Genomic DNA, 22,446 nt, shown 5'->3' with positions numbered 1-22,446 from the left:
ACTTATTCTGCCGTTTAATGTGTTTTTATTTGTTTTTGTCTTTTTTAACCATCCGAATTATTACATTAAACATTTACCTACAAGTACACCTATAGTTATGGAACATATTTGTTGTTGAAACTTTCATGTCAAAATATTTTTTGATTCAGTATTCTCTAGCCACAATAGTCCCTCCAACTCTTTAAACCATTGGAACATCACTTTATAATTTGAAATGTAATGATATACACATTATTACACACCTGATTGTTGTCTTAAGCCACATTAAAAAAAAAACATAGTGGTGAAAAATTTATATAGAGACGATGATTTGATGAAATAGTGGTTTGCCTAATAATAAAACTTAACATTTTTATAAGATTTTTCACTGTAATTTTCAAGGAGAGATTTGGAGCCAATTCTTGAACAATGCTCTTGGCAGGCTGAAGAATTTTTACCTTAGTAGAAGGTGAAGAGCAGTGGCAAATATTGAGACAAAGCTGTCTTTCTTCCTGTGCTGAGATGAAGGTCCGTGTTGCTGTGCGGAACTGCATCAGGTAGAGAATTTCTAAAGGGAGCCAAGACCCGCTATGCAATTTCTTCATCCTTAGAGTTAAATAACCATAAGAATATTTCCTATACTTCAATTTATTCTTGAACATTGAGTGAATGGTCAAAAAAATGAATGATATTGGGTAATATTTGTGAGAAAACTACGTGTAGAATGTTCATTATATGTACACAAAACTCTGGGTATATGGAGCAAGAAAAATATCTACAAAAAATACGAATTAATTAAGAGAATTAGATTCCGGCAACCAGCACAGAACCAATATGCACTTATGTCTTTAGTGATGTTCAATATCCAATGCCTTTATTTTTAACTGACTTGCTTACAGAGCTGTGTTTTGTTGTAGAGATCAGTGTTATGAAGGCAAGTGGGACTTGCTGAGGCACTGCAAATGCAGTCAGTGTGATTGTGTGTATCCAACTGGGGATCCGTCACCAACACTGCTGGGAAACTGCTGGTAAGGAAGCACTTTTATTCTACCTGTTTCTGACTAAAAGAGCCAGTCCCCAAAATATACTAAAAGGTGGATGTCATGGATTGTATTATGTCCCCCCCCAAATGTGTGTACCAAGTTGGTTAGGCCATGATTCCCAGTGTTCTGTAGCTGTCCTCCATTTTGTGATTGTAATTTTATGTTAAAGAGGATTAGGGTGGGATGTAACAAAAACATTACTAACAATGTGCAAGCACCCAAAGAGAAATTAGGTAACTCCTAAAAATCAAACACTTATGCTCATCCAAAGTCTTCACCAGGAGAGTAAACTGATTACCTACAGACTGGGAAACAGTTTTTAGCTATAACATTTCTGATCAGCATCTGAACTCTAAAATCTACATGATATTGCAAAAACTCAATAACAAAAAGACAAATAATCCATTTAAAAATGGGCAAAGGATAGGAACAGGCACTTCAACGAAGAAGACATTCAGGCAGGTAACAGATACATGAGGAAATGCTCACAATCATTAGCCATTAGAGAAATGTAAATCAAAACTACAATGAGATACCATCTCACTCCAACAAGGCTGCCATTAATCCTAAATCACAAAATAATAAATGTTGGAGAGGTTGTAGAGAGACTGGAACACTTATTCACTGCTGGTGGGAATTTAAAATGGTGCAGCCACTTTGAAAATCAATCTGGCACTTCCTTAAAAAAGTAGAAATAGAACTACCATAGCATATGGCAATCCCACTCCTTGGAATATATCTTAGAGAAATAAGAGCCTTTATATGAACAGATATATGCAAAACCATGTTCATTGCAGCACTGTTTACAATAGCAGAAAGATGGAAGTAACCAAAGTGCCCATCAACAGATGAATGGATAAATAAATTGTGGTGCATTCACACGATGGAATACTTCACACAGATCAAGAACAATGATGAATCCGTGAAATATTTCATAGCTTGGAGGAATCTGGAGGGCATTATGCTGAGTGAAATTAGTCAGTTGCAAAAGGACAAATACTGTATGAGACCACTATTATAAGAACTCAAGAAATAGTTTAAACAGAGAAGAAAATATTCTTTGATGGTTATGAGGGTGGGGAGAAAGGGAGGGAGAAGGATATTTGCAAATTTAGGTAGTAGACAAGAACTATTTTAGGTGAAGGGAAAGACAACATACAATAAAGGAGAGGTCAGCATAACTGGACTAAACCAAAAGCAGTTTCCTGAATAAACCAAATGCTCCAAAGGCCAGAGTAGCAGGGGCAGCAGTTGGGGGATCATGTTTTCAGGGGACATCTAGGTCAATTGGCATAATAAAATCTATTAAGAAAACATTCTGCATCCCACTTTGGTGAGTGGCATCTGCAGTCTTAAAAACACTATCAAGCGGCCATCTAAGATGCATCAATTGGTCTCAACCCACCTGGAGCAAAGGAGAATGAAGAACACCAAAGATACAAGGTAATTATGAGTCCAAAAGACAGAAATGGCCACGTAAATCCGAGACTACATCAGCCTGAGACCGGAAGAACTAGATGGTGCCCATCTACAACCGAAGACTGCCCCGACAGGGAACGAAACAGAGCATCCCTGATGGAGCACGAGAGCAGTGAGATGCAGACCTCAAAGTCCCATAAAAAAATCAGACTTAATGATCTGACTGAGACTAGAGGAACCCTGGAGGTCACGGTCCCCAGACCTTCTGTTGGCCCACGGCTGGAACCATTCCCAAAGCCAACTCTTCAGACAGAGATTGGACTGGATTATAGGATAGAATATGATAGTGGTGAAGAGTGACCTTCTGGTCTCAAGTGGACACATGAGACTATGTGGGCAGCTCCCGTTTGGAGGGGAGGTGAGAAGGCAGAGGGGGACAGAAAGTGGCTGAATGGATACGGGGAATACAGGGCTGAGAGAAGGAGTGTGCTGTCTCATTAGTGGGAGAGGAACTAGGAGCACATAGCAAGCTGTATACTAATTTTTGTATGAGAGATTGACTTGATTTGTAAAGTTTCACTTAAAGCACACACACACAAAAGATGCAAAGAATACACAGAGTCACAGTACCAAAAGAAATGGTCGACTCTCAGTCGCTTCATGAGGTGGCATATGATGAAGAACTGGTAGTAGTGAAGCAAGAAGTCCAAGCTACACTGAAGGCACTGGCGAAAAACAAGGCTCCAGGAGCTGAGAGAATACCCACTGAGTTGTTTCAACAAACAGATGCAGCCCTGTACATGCCCACTCCACTATGCAAAGAAATGTGGAAGCTAGCTACCTGGCCAACAGACTGCAAGAGATGCATGTTTGTGTCCATTCCAAAGAAAAGCGATCCAACAGATTGTGGAAGTTATCAAATGTAAATCATAGTATTAGTAAATATGGTAAACAAACAGACAAACTATCTACTCCACAGTGAATATGACATTCTATCCCCAGGAGATCTAGTGAGTTTATGATGTTGTTGTCAGGTGCTGTTGGGTCAGTTCCAACTCATAGAGACCCTGTGTACAACAGAACGGAACAGTGCCCAGCCCTGGGCCTTTCTCATTGCTGTGTCTGAGCCCACTGTTGCAGCCACCGTCTCAATCTGTCTCATTGAGGATCTTTGTCTTTTTCACTGACCCTCTACTTTACCAAGCATGATGTCTTTTTCCAGGGACTGATTCCTCCTGATAATATGTCCAGAGTACGTGAGACCAAGTCTTGCCACCCACCTTTCTAAGGAGCATTCTGGCTGTACTTCTTCCAAGACAGGTGTGTTCATTCTTCTAGCACTCCATGGTATATTCATTATTCTCCACCAACAACATAATTCAAGTTTCAGTTCTTTTGTCTCCCTTATTCATTGTCCAGCTTTAGCTGCACACGAGGCGACTGAAAATATCATGGCTTGGTTCAGGCACACCTTAGTCCTCAAAGTGACATCTTCGATTTTTAACACTTTGAGGTCTTTTGTAGCAGATTTGCCCAATAAAACATGTCATTTGATTTCTCGAAGTCTGCTTCCATGGGTGTTGATTGTGGATCCAAGTAAAATGAAATCCTTGGCGACTTCAGTATTTTCTCTGTTTATTGTTCCAGTTGTGAGGATTTTTGTTTTCTTTATGTTGAAGTGTAATCCATACTGAAGGCTGAAGTCTTTGATCCTCATCAGTAAGTGCTTCAAGTCCTCTTCACTTTCAGTAAGCAAGGTTGTGTCATCTGCATGTCTAGGCTGTTAATGAGTCTTCTTCCAATCCTCGTGCCCCTTCTTCTTCATATGATCCAGCTTCTTGGACTGTATGGATTACATGTTTTTTTAAAGACACTGAGTTTTTGGTAATTTACTATGGCAGCCCTAGAAAATGAATACAGAGCCCTTCACCAAGGACAAGTCAAGTTAGCACCAAAAATGCTCCTGTAAGGGTAGCCACGTAACATGAGACATGGCAGTTTTTAAAAAGTATGAAGTAAAACTTTCAGCTTTGACAAAGAAAGGGCTCCTCTAAGTCCAAGTTCTAAGTCCATTGCTGTTGGGTCAATTCTATCTCATAGCGACCCTAAACGACAGAGTAGAATTGACCCATAGGATTTCCAAGGAGTGGCTGGTAGATTCGAACTGCTTGAATAAGTATTGTGAAAAAATACAACCCTGACACACAACTTTTCTGAGCTTAGTATTAAAACAAAACAAAAAAAAAGTCGCTATTGAGTGGATTCTCACTCATAGGGACCCTATAGGACAGAGTAGAGCTTCCCCACAGGATTTCCAAGGAGCGACTGGTAGATTCAAACTGCAGACCTTTTGGTAGCAGCCAAATGCATAACCACTGCACCACCAGTGGCTTTCAAATCAGCTATAGGCTGATGATCTTCAAATTCTTAGAACCCAGAAAACTACTCTACCTCAGAGTGGTATCCACAGCTGGGAACTGTTCTCCACACTTGGATGACCTCAGACATCCAAATCTAACATGTACAGAAAAAAATCTTTTGGTCATTTTCTCAAGCTTGTTCCTCCATGGTTTTCCACATGGTAGAGAATGGCTCTGGTGACCATGCGCTCACGGTAGCCTGAATTCTAGAAGTCACCTTTGATTCTCCATTCCCCTCATCCCATACGTCTGATCGACCACCAATTCTTGGCAGCTCAAGCTCCAAAGTACACCTCAAGCCTGCCCACTGTTCCCATCTGCACTTCCACCATCACTCCTCACCCTGACCACTGCAGAAGCATCCTGACCGGTCCTCTGTATTTGCTGTCTTCAAGTTCTCCTGGGCTACAGTTAATTCCTGGGACACATTCTTTCTCAAGACCATTGAACAATAGAAGGAGAAGGGCATTTAGTTGTATGCTACCTCCTCCGCTTGAGCTGCATGCCCCTCAGAAATCACTTTTCAGTGTGCAGTCTATAATGTCTCTATCCCAATTTCCTGTCTTTGGCTGCACTGCTTTGATAGCGTGCATGCATGTGTGCTTCAGGGGTCATGTAGGCAGATGCTTGGAGGAATTTTTCTTAGTACAATCATGGTTGTGTGCCATCAAGAGATTCTGACTCATATCAACCCTGTATGACAACTTAGAACTGCCTCACAAGGTTTCCTAGGTTGCAGTCTTTATGGTGCAGCCCTGGTGGCCCCGTGGTTAAGAGCTCGGCTGCTAACCAAAGGGTGGACAGTTCGAATCCGCCAGTTGGTTCTTTGCAGAAAGACATGGCAGTCTGCTTCTGTAAAGACTTATAGTCTTAGAAACCCTATGGGGCAGTTCTACTCTGCCCTATAGGGTCACTATGAGTCGAAATTGATTCAATAGCAACTGGTTCGGATTTTGTTTGGTTAGAATCTTTATGGGAGCCCATCTCCAGATCTTTTCAACCCCTGAGCTGGTGGGTTACAACGGCCCACCTTTCAGTTAGCCAAGCACTTAACCGTTGCACCTCCAATACTTAACTCTGCACGCGAGAGGGCCCTCTCCTGACGTCTCCCGTCTCCTCACCCCGCACACTTTGGCGTTGTCCTTGCTTCTAGACCCCACCCTCCCCTCTGGAGGCCCAACCCCCCCACGCCCGCCCCACACCCGGGCCGCTGGGCGGGGCCGGCAGCCATGTTCCTAGCCGTCCAGCCAGTTACTCCCGGAAGTGCTGGGACGGGTGGTGAGGGGCCCGGGCCGGATGGCGCGCCTTAGAGAGGATGGTGTTTGTGCTGCTTTCTGTGCCGTGGTTTCTGAAAGATAGGAAACTCCGGCAGCTGGGTGGAGGGACCCGCTCCCAGACTGAACAAGCCCGGCCCCTCGAAGGTGTGGAGGGAAGGCGCCAGGAGGGCGGTTCCCAGTCCCAGCAGTCTGTGGGCTCCAGAGGTTGGGGAGTCCGGACGTTGGGTTAGCAGCTGGCATCGCCCCCTCCGGCGTACCCCGTCCCGAGTGATCCCCAGGGGCGGACGCGGCACGGGGCCGGGCGGACGCAGCCACTCTAGGGGCTGCGAGAGGGAGCCTCTGGCCCGGGAGACGCAGCTGGTCTGCGAAATTTCATCCCCATGGATTTGCGGGGGGGTGGGGATCCAGCTGCGGAGTGCCCTTGGGCCTGGGGGCTTGAAGGGCTTGGGGAGAAAGGCCGTGTCCAGGGCTGCGCCAAGGTCCCTACTCTGCCTGGGCGGGTTTGCGGGCCAAGCTGGGGGATGGGCGCCTGCCCCCCCGCCCCCCACCTGCTCCCTGTGCCGGGGGGGGGGGAACGAAGGCCCAGAGTTCGCCCGGGGGGGTGAGACTCCAGACTGAGGACGGGGCACTCGCCCCCGTTCGTCGTCCCACCCCCACCAGACTCCGTAGGGTGCCAGGGGCGGGGAGAGAGCGATCCCCCGCCCAAGGCCCCGCTGCCCCTTACTGTTTTGGGCGCTGTGCCTGGGAGGCTGAGGCACCCCGCGCCCGCGCCCGCGCCCGGCTGGTCTACTCTCGGGGCTGGGGCGTCGGCGCGGCCCCAGCCCCACCTGGAAAGGAAGGGGTCCTGGGAATCTGTGGAGCAGCGCGGGGATCCTACTCCTTGTGGAAGCAGCAGCGATTCAGTGTGTGTTAACAGTGTGGGTGCCGGGTCCCGCTCCCCCTCTGGGTGGCGGGGGTGGGGGTAGCAGGAAGGGATCCTGAGCGCCCATGTTGTTTGTTAACTTAAACGTTTGTGCGGCGCTGTGTAGCGGTAGCTGTGGACGCGGTCTCTGGTGCTGAGGGGATTTGAGGGTTCCTCAAACTGGTGGGATTTGGAGCCTCTACCCTGGTGGCAGTGGGTTCAGTGGGTTACCCTGGTGGCGTAGTGGTTAAGTGCTAAGGCTGCTAGCCAAAAGGTTGGCAGTTTGAATCCACCAGGCGCTCCTTGGAAGCTCTGTGGGGCAGTTCTACTCTGTCCTATAGGGTCGCTATGAGTCAGAATTGACTCGATGGCAACAGGTGTGGTTTTTTTTTTTAGGTTGGAGATTAGGTGTCTCTCGGGCTGACATTTGAAGGTCTGGAGCTGACGGTTTATGAGGGCTTGTAAGGGTTTTAAGCGCTCCAGCCATGGGCACCAACCCGATCTTCCAGCCCCTGCGGACTGACCGCCCCCCCCCCCTGGGGGGGGTTGGCTGCTCTGGGACCCTGAGCCCAGAGGGCGATGAGAAGCTGACAAACGTGAGTGATGCCCTCCCTGCAGGCTCCAGTCGGCGGGGCAGCCCTGCTCACACGGTCTCAATAGGGGCAGTCGGCTTCGTGCCTGGGGGGTGGTTTCCGAATGTTTCCTCGTGGCCCACCCCCCCCCCGTGCGGGGCGACAGCTCTCCCCTGGGCGGGGACCTAGTAGAGGCCTGCAGGGCATCAGGGTGTGGAGGGGCAGAGCTTGGGCGGGGAGGGCGCGGCCCTGCAGGTTCCTGTACATGACCACGGCAGGGGGGTGCGGGTCTTGAAGGCTGGGCCTGGTCGAGGACCCACTAGGTCTCACAGACGGAGTGGGTTAGGATAATCATAGCATTAATGGGAGTATTGAGAGAGCGCCCTGGGGCGTTGGGTCCCTCGGGAAGAAAAGCTTCTGCTGTCGCCACTGGAGCGGTACCCAGTTCGTCCCGTCTTAGGTCCAGGAGGTTCCCATGCTCGGAGGGTCTGGTGGGCAGAACAGAACCGGCGGTGCGCACGCCCTCTCGCGGCCTTGCGCCCAATCGCTGAGGTTCAGTGTCAGGTGATTCTAAGCCATGGTTTTGGAACTCAATAGTGAAGCAGAGCAAAGAAATGATGCAGTGCCTTGATGGGACCGGTGGAGACAACAAGAAGCAAAGCACAGCTGAAACTTCAAAATTCCACTGAGTGTTAGTAGGATTTGGAGGGAGAAAATAGACGGAGAGTCGAGAGGCCCAGAGATGCAGAAGGGTTAGAGGATTAGGGTTAGGGGTTAGGGTTTGGTGTTAGGGGTTCAGGTTTGGGGGTTAGAGGTTTGGGAGTTAGGTTTAGGGGTATAGGTTTTAGGTGGCTGGGGTCGGGGTTAGGGCTGGGGTTACTAGGCTAGGGCACAAGTGGTTTAGGGTTATGGTTAGGGTTAGAGTGAGGCTGAGGTTGATTCCCAGTCTTGTGTACCGTCTCTTCCTTCACCAGAGTTACCACATATCTGTCGTTTGGTTGGAAACCCTGATGGCATAGTGGTTAAGACCCACCAGTGCTAACCAAAGGTCTGCAGTTCGAATCCACCAGGCGCTCCTTGGAAACTCTATGGGGCAGTTCTAATCTGTCCTATAGGGTCTCTATGAGCTGGAATCGACTCGACGGCGGTGGTTTGTTTTTTTTTGGTTATTATTTAGTTAGCTTTTCTCTACCCACTCTCCGTCTGCCTGGTGAACATCAAGGATTGTTTCTGTGTGTAAATGTTTTCATGAGTTTTTATGATAGTGGTCTCTTAGTGTATATGTCGTTTTGTGATTGACTTAGTCAGCATGATGCGCTCCAGATTCATCCATGGTGTGAGATGTTTCAGAGATTCATCATTGGTCTTCGTTGTCGTGTAGTGTTCCACTGTGTGTATGTACCGTAGTTTGTTTATCCATTCCTCCGTGGATGAGCACTTAGGTTGTTTCCATCTTTTTGCTACTGTGAATAATGTCGCAGTGAACACGGGTGTGCATATGTCTATTCCTGTGACTGCTCATGGAAACCCTGGTGGCTAGTGGTTAAGTGCTACGGCTGCTAACAAAAAGGGTTAGGGTTTGAGGTTCGGGATGTTAGGGTTAGGGTTGTTAGAGTTCTGGTTGTTAGGGTTTGGGGTTAGGGGTTGGGGTTAGGGTTTTGGGGTTAGGGATGTTAGGGTTAGGGTTGTTAGGGTTTGGGTTAGGGTTTTTCGGTTGGGGTTAGGTGTTAGGGTTAGGTTTAGGGTTTGAGGTTAGAGTTTGGATTTACAGGTTAGGTGTTAGGGGTTGCAGTTTGGGGTTTACAGTTTTGGGGGTTTAGGGTTTTGGGGTTTAGTCGGTAGGGTTTGGGTTAGGTTTTAGGGGTCAGGATTTAGGTTTAGGGTTGGGGTTGGTGTTGGGTTTGTTTGGGATATGTGGTTTGGGGTAAGAGAGTGGGTGTTAGAGGTTTGGGGGTTAGAGATTGAGGGAGTTAGAGGGTGAGGGGTTAGAGGGTGAGGGGGTTAGAGGTTGAGAAGATTATAGAGTGAGGGAGTGAGAAGGTGAGGGTGTGAGGGGGTAAAGGTTAGGGTTTAGGGTTAGAGGGTTTAGGCTTAGGGTTCAGAGGCTTAGGGTTAGGGGGTTAGGGTTTCAGGGTTCAGAGGTTGGGGTTGGTGTTGTGGTTAGGGTTAGAGAGTTAGGGTTAGAGGGTTAGGGTTGGAGGTTTAGGGTTAGAAGATTAGGGGTATGGTTTAGAGGTTTAGGGTTAGGGGTTAGGGCTAGGGTTTAGGGGTTCAGGTTTAGGGGTGTGGGATGGGTCTGGGGTAAGGTTTTAGGGTTTAGGGTTAGAGGGTTATGTTTAGGGCTTAAGGCTTAGAGTTTAGGGTTTCAGGACTTAGGGTTTAGGGCTTAGGGCTTAGAGCCTAGGGTTTAGGACTTAAGGTTTAGGGTTTAAGGCTTAGAGTGAGGGTTAGGGCTGGGGGCTGGGGTTAGGATTTAGGGTTTAGTGTTAGGGTATTAGGGTTAGAGGGTTAGATGGTTTAGCGTTTAAGTTTAGGGTTTAGGGGTTAGGGTTAAGGGTGTTAGTGTTTAGGGTTTTGGCATTTAGGGTGTTAGGGTTGAATGTGTTAGGGGTAAGGGTGTTAGGGTTTTAAGTGTTAGGGTTTACAGTTTAGGGTTAAGTGATAGGGTTAGGCTTAGACTCATTCTTAGGTTTAGGGCTAGGGATTTGAGGTTTAGGGTTTGGCGTTGGGTTTGGGGGTTGGGGTTAGGTTTAGGGCTAGGATTAGAGGGCTAGGGTTAGAGGGTTAGAGTTAGAGGGTTAGGGTTTCAGGTTAGCGTTAGAGGGTTAGGGTTCGAGTGTTAGGGTTAGGGTTAGGGTCGTTAAGGTTAGGGTGGTTAGGGGTTAGGTGTTAGGGTTTAGGGTTTAGGGTATAGGGGTTAGAGTTTGGGTTAGGGTTAGAGTTTAGGGCCTTGGGGGTTAGGACCTAAGGGCTTAGGGCCTTAGGGGCTTTGGGACTTAGGGCTTAGGGGCTAGAGTTAGAGGGCTAAGGCCAGAGGGCCAGGGTTATGGTTTGATTCCTGGTTGGCAATTTTTTTCCTTCAATATTTTGTATAAGTCATCCCATTGCCTTCTTGCCTCCATGATTTCTGCTGAGTAGTCCAAGTTTATCATTATTTACTCTCCTTTGTTGGTGACTTCCTTTATCCCTAGCCTCTCTTAAAATTCTCTTTATGTTTGATTTTGGCAAATTTGATTATTATATGTCTCGGTCACTTTCTTTTGAGATCACCTTATGTGGAATTTGATGAGCATCTTTCATGATATCAGGGAAGTTTTCTGCCAACAAATCTTCAACAGTTCCCTGTGTATTTTCTGTTAGCCCTCCCTGTTCTGGTACTGCAATCACTCATAGTTATTTCTCTTGATAAAGTCCCACATGATTCTTTGGATTTCTTCATTTAAAATTCTTTTATCTGGTTTCTTTTCAAATATATTGGTCCCAAGAGTTTTATCTTCTATCTCAGTAATTCTGCCTTCCAGTTCTTCAGTTGTGCTCTTCTTACTTTCTATCGAGTTTTCTAACTCTGTAATTTTATTGTTAATCTTCTGAATTTCTGATTGCAGTCTCTCTATGGTTTCTTGCAGCTTATTAAATTTTTAATTATGTGCTTGAGTAACCTTTTTAATTTCTTCAGCTGCTTTATCTTTGTGTTCCTTGGCTTGTTCTGTATTTTGCCTCATTTCCTTCCTGATATCTTTGAGAGTTCTGTATATTAATCTTTTGTATTCTGTATCTGGTAATTCCAGGATTGCACCTTCATCGAGAAGATTCCTTGAGTCTTAGTTCTGAGAGCTTGTTGAAGCAATCATGGGTCAGCTTCTTTTTTTTTTTATTTTAATAATTTTTATTGTGTTTTAAGTGAAAGTTTACAAATCAAGGCAGTCTCTCACATAAAAACTTATACACAACTTGTTACATATTCCCAATTACTTTCCCCCCAATGGGACAGCCCACTCCCTCCTTCCACTCTTTCTTTCCGTGACCATTTTGCCAGTTTCTAAGCCCCTCTACCCACCCATCTCCCTTCCAGGCAGGAGATGCCAACATAGTCTCAAGTGTCCACCCAAACCAAGTAGCTCACGCCTCACCAGCATCCCTCTCCAACCCGTTGTCTAGTCCAACCCATGTCTGATGAACTGGCTTTGGGGATGGTTCCCGTAGTGGGTAAACGGAAGGTGTGGGGGCCATGATCACTGGGGTCCTTCCAGTTTCAGTCAGACCATTAAGTCTGGTCTTTTTATGAGAATTTGGGGTCTGCATCCCACTGTTCTGCTCCCTCAAGGGATCTCTGTTATGTTCCCCGTCAGGGCAGTCATTGGTTGTGGCCCGGCACAGTCTAGTTCTTCTGATCTCAGGATGATGTAGTCTCTAGTTCATGTAGTCCTTTCTGTCTCTTGGGCTCGTTATTATCTTATGTTCTTGGTGTTCTCCATTCTCCCTTGATCCAGGTGGGCTGAGAATCATTGATGCATCTGAGATGGCTGCTTGCTAGCATTTAAGATTCCAGATGCCACTCTTCAAAGTGGGATGCAGAATGTTTTCTTAATAGATTTTATTATGCCAGTTGACTTAGATGTCCCCTAAAACCATGGTCCCCAAACCTCTGCCCCTGCTTTGCTGACCTTCGAAGCATTCAGTTTATTCAGGAAACTTCTTTGCTTTGGTTTAGTCCAGTTGTGCTGACCTCCACTGTGTTGAGTGTTGTTCTTCCATTCACCGAAAGTAGTTCTTGTCTATCTCTTTAGTAAATACCCCTCTCCTACCCTCCCTGCCTCCCCCCCTCATAACAACAAAGGAATATGTTCTTCTCAGTTTAAACTATTTCTCAAGATCTTATAATAGTGGTCTTATACAATATTTGACCTTTTGCTACTAATTTCACTCAGCATAATGCCTTCCAGGTTTCTCCATGTTATGAAGTGTTTCACAGATTCGTCACTGTTCTTTGTTGATGTGCAGTATTCCATTGTGTGAATATAGCATAATTTATTTATCCATTCATCCATTGATGGGCACCTTGGTTGGTTCCATCTTTTTGCTATTGTAAACAGTGCTGCAATAAACGTGGAAGTGCATGTATCTATTTGTGTAAAAGCTCTTATTTCTGTAGGATATATTCCGAGGAGTGGGATTGCTGGGTTGTATGGTAGTTCTATTTCTAGCTTTTTAAGGAAGCACCAAATTGATTTCCAACGTGGTTGTATACCATTTTACATTCCCACCAGCAGAATATAAGTGTTCCGGTCTCTCCACAGCCTCTCCAACATTTATTTTTTGTGTGTTTTGGATTAATGCCAGCCTTGTTGGAGTGAGATGGAATCTCATTGTAGTTTTGATTTGCATTTCTCTAATGGCTAATGATCGAGAGCATTTCCTTATGTATCTGTTAGCTGCCTGAATGTCTTCTTTAGTGAAGTGTCTGTTCATATCCTTTGCCCATTTTTTAATTGGGGTGTTTGTCTTTTTGTGGTTGAGTTTTAGCAGAGTCATGTAGGTTTTAGAGATCAGGCACCGGGCAGAGATGTCTTAGCTGAAAACTTTTTCCCAGTCTGTGGGTGGTCTTTTTACTCTTTTGGTGAAGTCTTTAGATGAGCATAGGTGTTTGATTTTTAGGAGCTCCCAGTTATCTGGTTTCTCTTCGTCATTTCTAGTAATGTTTTGTATTCTGTTTATGCCATGTATTAGGTCTCCTAATGTTGTCCCTATTTTTTCTTCCATGATCTTTATCGTTTTAGATTTTATGTTTAGGTCTTTGATCCATTTGGAGTTAGTTTTTTGCATGGTGTGTGGTAGGGGTCCTGTTTCATTTTTTGGAGGTGGCTATACAGTTACGCCAGCACCTTTTGTTAAAAAGACTATCTTCTCCCCAATTAACTGACACTGGGTCTTTGGCAAATATCAGCTGCTCATATGTGGATGGATTTATATCTGGATTCTCAATATTGTTCCATCGGTCTATGTGTCTGTTGCTGTACCAGTACCAGGCTGTTTTGAGTACTGTGACAGTATAATTTGTTCTAATATCAGGCAGAGTGAGTCCTCCCACTTTGTTCTTTTTTAGTAATGCTTTACTTTTCCGCGGCTTCTTTCCCTTCCATATGAAGTTGGTGATTTGTTTCTCCATCTGTTTAAAAAATGTCATTGGAATTTGGATCGGAAGTGCATTGTATCTATAGATGGCTTTTGATAGAATGGACAATTTTACAATGTTGTCTTCCTATCCACGAGCAAGATATGTTTTTCCAATTACGTAGGTCCCTTTTGTTTTTTTTGCAGTAGTACCTTGTAGTTTTCTTGGTATAGCTCTTTTACATTTTTGGTAAGGTTTATTCCTAAGTATTTTATCTTCTTGGGGGCTGCTGTGAATGGTATTCATTTGATGATTTCCTCTTCAATGTTCTTTTTGTTGATATAGAGGAATCCAACTGATTTTGTGTGTTTGTATTGTAATCTGAAACTTTGCTGAACCCTTCTATTAGTTTTCTTGAGGATTCCTCAGGGTTTTCTGTGTATAAGATAATGTCTTTGGAAATAGAGATAATTTTATTTCTTCCTTACCAATCTGGATGCCCTTTATTTCTTTGTCTAGCCCAGTTGCTCTGGCTAGGACCTCTAGCACAATGCTGAGTAAGAGCAGTGATAAAGGGGATCCTTGTCTGTTTCCCGTTCTCAAGGGAAATGCTTTCAGGCTCTCTCCATTTAGGATGATGCTGGGTATTGGCTTTGTATCAATACCCTTTATTATGTTGAGGAATTTTCCTTTTATTCCTATTTTGCTGAGAGTTTTTATCATGAGTGGGTGTTGGACTTTGTCAAATGCCTTTTCTGTATCAATTGATAAAATTATGTGGTTCTTGTCCTTTTTTATGTGGTGGATTACGTTAATTGTTTTTCTAATATTGAACCAACCTTGCATACCTGGTATAAATCCTACTTGGTGATGGTGGATTATTTTTTTGATATGTTGTTGAATTCTACTGGCTCGAATTTTGTTGAGGATTTTTGCATCTATGTTCATGAGGGATATAGGTCTGTAATTTTCTTTTTTTGTGTTGTCTTTAGCTGGTTTTGGTATCAGGGTTATGCTGGCTTCATAGAAGGAGTTAGGTAGTATTCCGTCCTTTTCTATGCTTTGAAATACCTTCAGTAGTAGTGGTAAGTCTTCCCTGAAAGTTTGGTAGAACTTTGCAGTGAAGCCATCAGGGCCAGGGCTTTTTTTTTGTTGGGAGTGTTTTGATTACCTTTTCAATCTCTTTTTTTGTTATGGGTCTATTTAGTTGTTCTACTTCAGTTTGTGTTAGTTTAGGTAGGTAGTGTGTTTCTAGGAATTCATCCATTTTTTCTAGGTTTTCAAATTTGTTAGAATACAATTTTTTGTAGTAATCTGATATGATTGTTTTAATTTCAGTTGGATCTGTTGTGATATGGCCCATCCCATTTCTTATTTGGATTATTGGTTTGTTTTCCTGTATTTCTTTAGTCAGTCTCGCTAATGGTTTATCAATTTTGTTCATTTTTTCAAAGAAGCAGTTTTTGGCCTTGTTAACTCTTTCAATTGTTTTTCTATTCTCTAATTCATTTAATTTTGCTGTAGTTTTTATTTTTTGCTTTCTTTTGGTGCCTGACAGTTCCTTTTGTTGCTCTCTTTCTGTTTGTTCAAGTTGTAGGGACAGTTCTTTCATTTTGGCTCTTCTTTAATATGTGTGCCTTTATTGATATAAATTGACCTCTGAGCACTGCTTTCACCATGTCCCAAAGGTTTTCATAGGAAGTGTTTTCAGTCTTGTTGAATTCTGTGAATTTCTTTATTCCCTCCTTAAGGTCTTCCATAACCCAGTCTTTTTTGAGCAGGGTATTGTGCAGTTTCCAAGCATTTGATTTCTTTTCCCTGGTTTTTCTGTTATTGATTTTTACTTTTATGGTCTTTTGTTCAGAGAAGATGTTTTATAATATTTCAATGTTTTGGGTTCTGCAAAGGCTTGTTTTATGACCTAATATGTGATCTATTCTAGAGAATGTTTCATGTGCACTAGAAAAGAAATTATAGTTTGCAGCTGTTGGGTGGAGTGTTCTGTATGAGTCTATGAAGTGAAGTTGTTTAATTGTAGCACTTAGATCTTCCGTGTCTCTATTGAGCTTCTTACTGCATTTCCTATCCTTCACCGAGTGTTGTGTTGAAGTCTCCTGCTATAATTGTGGAGGTGTCTATCTCACTTTTTAATTCTGTTAACATTTGTTTTATGAATGTTGCGGCCCTATCATTGGGTGCATAAATATTTAATACGGTTATATGTACCTGGTAAATTGTCCCTTTAATCTTTATGTAGTGTCCTTCTTTATCCTTTGTGGTGGATTTAATTTTAAAGTCTATTTTGTTGGAAATTAATATTGCCTCTCCTGCTCTTTTTTGATTGTTGTTTGCTTGATATATTTTTATCCATCCTTTCAGTTTTGGTTTATTTGTGTCTCTTAACTCTAAAGCGTGTCTCTTTTAGGAAGCATACAGACTGATCGTGTTTTTTTATCCAGTCTGCAACTTTCTGTCTCTTTATTGGTGAATTTAGTCCATTTACATTAAGTGTAATTATAGATAAGTATGAGTTTAGTGCTGTCATTTTGATGCCTGTTTTTGACAATTTCATTTTCCATTTACTTTTTTGTGCTGAGTTTTTCTTTGTAGAATGTGTGTTCCTCCTTTTTATAGTAGTTGAATTTATTTTGGTGAGTCGTTATGTTTATCTTGGTTTTTATTTTGAAGTATGGAATTGTTAGACCTTGTTGTGGTTACCTTAATATTTACCCTGGTTTGAGTAAGTAAAAACCTAAGTTGTTTCGCCCTGTATCGCCTTGGTTTCCTCTCCATATGTAATTTCTAAGCCTCCTGTATTTAGTCCCTCTTTTTTCACTATCGTAATCTTTTACATAATCACATCAATGATTCCCTGTTTTGAGTAATTTTTTTAATTAATCTTATTTTGTTTTTGTGATTTCCCTATCTGGGTTGATATCAGGATGTTTTGTTCTGTGACCTTGTGTTGTGTTGGTATCTGATATTATTGATTTTCTGACCAAAGAATTTCCTTCAGTAATTCTTGCAGTTTTGGTTTGGTTTTTGCAAATTCTCTAAGCTTGTGTTTATCTGTAAATATCTTAATTTCACCTTCATGTTTTAGAATTTTGCTGGATATATGATTGTTCGCTGACAGTTTTTCCTCTTTCAGTGCTCTATATATGTTATCCCATTGTCTTCTTGCCTGCATGGTTTCTGCCGAGTAGTGCAAACTTATTGATTCTCCTTTGTAGGTAACTTTTCGTTTATCCTTGGGTGCTTTTGAAATTTCTCTTTATCTTTGGTTTTGGCAGGTTTGATGATATGTCTTGGTGATTTTCTTTTGGGATCTGTTTTGTATGAGGTTCGATGAGCATCTTGGGTAGATATCTTTTCATCTTTCACAATGCCAGGGAATTTTTCTGCCATCAGATCTTCCACTGTTCTCTCTGTATTTTCTGTTATCCCTCCCTGTTCTGGAACTCCAATCACACGCAAATTACTCTTGATAGAGTCCCTCATGATTCTTAGGGTTTCTTCATAGTTTTAAATTCTATTTGATTTTTCTTCAACTATATTTGTGTCAATTGTCTTATCCTCCAGCTCCCCCACTCTTCATTCCAGTTCCTCGATTCTGCTCCTGTGACTTCCTATTGAGTTGTCTGATTCTGTGACTTTATTGTTAATCTTTTGGATTTCTGAATGCTGTCTCTCTATGGATTCTTACAGCTTATTAATTTTTTCACTATGTTGTTGAATAATCTTTTGGATATCTTTAACTGCTTTATCCGTGTGTTCCTTGGTGTTTTCTGTAGATTGCCTTATTTCATTTGTGAGGTCATTCCTGATGTCTTGAAGAATTCTGTATATAATTTTTTTATATTCTACATTTGGCAATTCTAGGAATGTATCTACATCTGGGAATGATTTTGATTCTTTGATTTGGGGGTTTGTAGAAGCAATCATGGTCTGCTTCTTCATGTGATTTGATGTCGACTGCTGTCTCTGAGCCATCTATAAGATATTGTAATATTTTCTTTTATATTTGCTCACTGAGTCTTATCTTCTTATTTTGTTTTGTTACAATACACCCAGATGGGCTACTAGATTGTGGTATCGTGATTGATGTAGCTTTTGAATCACTTACGTCCTATTACCAGCTTGCCTGAGCTGTTACCAGGTATATAAGTGTATGAGTCCATTCACTATTCTTGAATAGAATCAGCTCAGGTGTCCTGATAGCTGGTCACCTAGTGTGTGGTGTAGGCTCTCATGTATTATCTTAGAGGAGTAGTGGTGATGGTTGTATGCACCAGTTTCTATTAGTGGCATGGGGTCACATTTCGAGGAGGGCAGGATGCTGACAGCCTTCCTTCAAGTGACAGTGAGGTAGGTGTGGCTCTATTCTCTAGAGCACTCTGGTGCGTGGGCTTTGCAGCTGTATCTTAGGCACCCAATGCTTGGGTAGGCGTCACTATTCTCAGACCCCTCTAGCAGGTGGCTAGGTGATGTGGGTGGAGTCTCAGCCCTCAGTTCGCTGGTGCGGATCAGCGAGGGCTCTGTTTAATAGGTAGAGAGGTATCTGACCTCCAAAACTTGCCTTTCCACTGCTGAGCTAAAACAATTATGGTCAGATCTCTATCAGAATTGCCTTTACATTGTAATAGCCACCTAGTTACCTGTAGGGTGAAAGCCAAAGACTATGGGTCTGTTAATGCCTGGATGGAGCTGATTCTGTATTGTTATTTCAGTTTAGGGAAGTCAGGGAAGGATTTTTTCTTTGATTGTTAAATGCTGCTTTTCTCAGGCCAGGAGAATGGGTTAGAAAAGAAAGAAGAAAAAAAATCCAGCAGTGCACTTCACTCTCTGGCACAGAGAATTCCAATGTTAATGAAGCTGGCTGGGGCAATGAGGGGTGGAATCAGATATATAGAAGAGAGTAGCCTGGCAAAATATAGAAAGTTACTTATGTTGTTTGGTGAGGACTGTTTTTTCTGAGATTCCAGAGCATTGTGTCGCTCGTGTGTGGTGGCTGGATCCCTGCTGAGACTGTCCCAGAGGGTTAGGGCTGCGTCCATGCTCACACCGTCTCAGGAATCCACAATTGGCTCCCCCACACTTAGTCCAAAGCCCAGCACCAGGGTTTCCTTTCTGGGACTCTGCACTCCAGGCTCCAAAACCAGTCGCTGCTTCCCTATAGTTTTTCGTTTCCCTGTCAGCCGCGTCTGTGTGGAGCCTGTGTGTGCTGCCTGGGTCCCCTCTGAGGTTGGTCCTGAGGGTTGGGCCTATATCTGTTCTTCCCTGTCTCAGTAAGCCACAATCAGCCCCACCACTCTGACACCAGGAAACCGCGAGGGCTCAAGGCTGTGGCGTGGGACACTGGCTCTGGAAGCGGTCCCTGCTGCAGCGTGGCTTTTCACTCCCCCGTCACTCAGGTCAACTCCTTAGTTCTGTGTTTGATGGTCAGGGTTTGTAGATTGTCCTTTATGTAATCAGTTCACTTGTTTTTTCGAGTCTTTGTTTCAAGAGGGATAAGCGGAATCTTCTACCTAGTCAGCCATCTTGGTCCTGCCCCCGTGTCTGCCTCTTTATGTGATTTGATATTGACTGTTGTCTCTGAGCCATCTATAAGTTATTGTATTAGTTTATTTTATGCTTGCTTTTTGTATCCTAGCTTCTTGCTTTGTTTAGTTTTGGTATACCCAAATAAGCTGCTTGAGTGCACTAGGTTGATTACTTTCACCTTTGAAGCTCTAATATACTATCACCAGATGGCTAGCACTGTTACCAGGCATATGAGCCTAGGAGTTCATTTACTTTTCTTGTATGGATTCAACTCAGGTGCCCAGGTAGTTGTTCATAAAGTGTGTGGTACAGGCTCTGTCCTACAGTCTTAGAGGGGCAGGGGTTATTGGTGTAGGCAGAAGTATCTGGCTGCAGTAGGGGGTCAGAGTCTGATCAAGGCATGGGGCTGACAGCTGTGCTCTGAGTGTCTGTGAGGAAAGTGCATCCCTGTTCTGTAGAGCACACGGGTGGGTTCTGCAGAAGGGCGATGGGCACCCAATGCTTTTGGTTGTAAGTTCTGGGCGGTACTACTTATCCGTGGAGCCCTGTCACAGGTGGCTAGGTATTGTGGGTGGAGCCACCAGTCCTTAGGCCCCTGATGTGGGTAGGTGAAGACCCTGTTTAATAGGCAAAGCAATGTCAAACATCAAACACCCATCTTTCCACCGTCCACCTGAAACAGTTGCAGTCTGGCAACAAGGGCCTATTCTCCTGAAATGGGCCCACAGAGGTCCGTGCTGGGGTGAAAGGTATTCAAAGCCCATGGACTGTTTGTGCCTGAACAAGAGCTGCTTCTGTCCTGAGCTCCCCAGCTTAATTGAGCTGGCAGATTATCTTTCCCCCAGTTGCGAACTTATACCTTCTTCAAGGATGGAAAAATGGCTCAGAGTGGTACCAGGGCCTATCTCAGGCCCAGGGAAGTTGACAGCCACTGAAGCCGGCTTGGGGGCTGGGGGCGTGGTAAAATAAACACAAGTAATTAGCTTTTGCCGAGAGTGCTGTTCTTCTCTTGTTCTGGAGGTGTGAGTGGTCTGTGCAACTAGCTGTCTTTCCGTGAGCGAAGCGTCTCTGTAACGCTACTGCCAGCCCCACTGCAGTCGCTCCAGGGAATGGTGCCTGAGGGTTCCTGGCTATTCAGGTCCAGTAACTCCTCTCCACTTCTGAATAGTCTCTCCCTCCCCCTGCCGCTGAGTCCATTTTCTAACTTTACCTTTGGTGTTCAGGGCTCCTAGCTTGTCATAAATATAATCGCTTCACTTGTTTTTTCTGGTCTTTTTTTGTAAGAGGGATCACTGGTGGCGTCTCAATACTCAAAACTTCATCATTTCTTCCTTTCACTTTAGCTACTCGACATTCAAGAGCAACGTTCAGAGTCTCTTCCGACATCCGTTTTGGTCTTTTCTTTCTTTCCTGTCTTTTAAAGGATCTCTTGCTTTCTTCATGTGTGATGTCCTTGATGTCATTCCACAGCTCGTCTGGTCTTCAGTCGTTAGTGTTCAACACGTAAAATGTGTTCTTGAGGTGGTCTCTAAATACAGGTGAGATATACTCAAGGTCATATTTTGGCCCCTTTTGACTTATTCTAATTTTCTTCAGTTTCAACTTGAACTCCCGTATGAGCAATTGACAGTCTGTTTCACAATCGATCCCTGGCCTTGTTCTGACTGATGATATGAGGTTTCCCATCTTCTCTTTCCACAGATGTAGTCAGTTTGATTCCTGTGTATTCCATCTGGTAAAGTCCACGTGTATAGCTGCCGTTTATGTTGTTGAAAAAAAATATTTGCAGTGGATGAGTCACTGGTCTTGCAGAATTCTTTCATGAGATTTCTGGCGTCATTTATTTCAGCGATGCTGTATTTTCCAACTACTTTTCCTTCTTTGTTTCCAACTTTAACATTCTAATCACCAGTAATTATCAATGCATCTTGATTGCATGTTTGATCAATTTCAGGCTGCAGAAGTTGTTTAAAATCTTCAATTTCTTTATCTTTGGCATTAGTGGTTGGTGCATAAATTTGAATAGTCGTATAAACTAGTCTTCCTTGTAAGTGTATGGATTTTAGCCTATTAGTGACAACATTGTACTTCAGGCTAGATCTTGAAATGTTCTCTTTGATGATATGTAACGTCATTCTTTTGACTCTAGTGGAATATCCATGTTTGTAAGACTGCTCACAGACTGTTTCACCAGAGAGTTTTCTGGTACTGCAACATCTACCACTAATCTCTGTGATCCCTGTGAATTGGCAAAATAAGAATAGTGCTATAGATTTCTTCCAAATACAGAAAACATAAGTATGAAAATGTTCTTGCTATTGATTATGTTCTTTACCAATCTGTTTGTATGGGATTTTTGGTACTTCACTTGAAAAATGAGTCCAAGGTACTGTGATGTGATTGTTTACTTTGTGTCGCCTTTCTAGCCATGGTCTTATAACATCCACCCTGGTGCTTGGGCAGGACTGTGTGATAGGGTAATTGTGGCTCACCAAGGGGATTGTTTATTTTCCCTTCAAAGAGAACCAGTTCCAGAGCAAAGAGGAGGATTCAACTCCCATCAAGGAAGAACAGCCAAGAGCCGAGCGTATATTATGGACCTGAGATCCCTGCACTGAGAAGCTCCTAGAAGCAGGAGACTGAGATAGAGAGAGGAAGCTGTAACCCTGAAGATGGTAAGATGCCATGGCAGGAGAGACCGAGCAACAGGGACCTGGCTATAGGAGATGATGGCCCAGGGAGAAGGAAAGCTGAGTGCCTTTGGAGAGAGGCCGGCCCAAGGCCAGGCAGAGGCACGCCTATCAGCACAGGAGGGAAGAGGCTGTCCTGATAGAAGAACTGTATTCTGAGTGTCTTTGAGCCTGAGCTATAACTGTTACTTCCCTAATAAACCCCATAATCGTGAATATGGACTATGAGTTCTGTGTGGCCATTGCAATGAGTTATTGAACCCAGCAGAGAAGTAGGGAGTGCTGTGTGAGGGACAGTTGGTGTCAGAGTTAGTGAAGATGGTGGAGAGAGGATAGTTTTTCACCAATGCCTTCAATGCAGCTTCGATTTCTTCCTTTTATACCATCAGTTCTTGATCTTATGCTACCTCTTGAAATGGTTGAAAATTATCCAGTTCTACTGCAGTGGCTGTATTAATATCAGACAAATTATACTTCAGAAAAAGGAGT

The 22,446-nt window shown here is 43.7% G+C and overlaps 1 long non-coding RNA gene across 2 annotated transcripts in view; it reads left to right on the top strand.

Moving 5' to 3' along the window:
• Positions 1–6,082: 6,082 nt before the first annotated feature.
• Positions 6,083–22,446, top strand: part of LOC135229892 (uncharacterized) — a 40,813-nt gene continuing 24,449 nt past the window's right edge. The window contains exons 1-2 of one of the 2 annotated variants that reach the window (XR_010320561.1): positions 6,083–6,282; positions 21,789–21,942. This is a non-coding gene — a long non-coding RNA (uncharacterized LOC135229892). Of the gene's footprint in view, positions 6,283–21,140; positions 21,943–22,446 lie in introns of those variants that run through there. The other variant, XR_010320560.1, reaches the window with a different exon arrangement.

The sequence above is a fragment of the Loxodonta africana genome, unplaced genomic scaffold (assembly GCF_030014295.1).
Source record: "Loxodonta africana isolate mLoxAfr1 unplaced genomic scaffold, mLoxAfr1.hap2 scaffold_59, whole genome shotgun sequence".
NCBI classification, from domain to species: domain Eukaryota; kingdom Metazoa; phylum Chordata; class Mammalia; order Proboscidea; family Elephantidae; genus Loxodonta; species Loxodonta africana.
The sequence above is the reverse complement of the archived record's forward strand: the minus strand, read 5'-3'. Positions and strand labels throughout refer to the sequence as shown.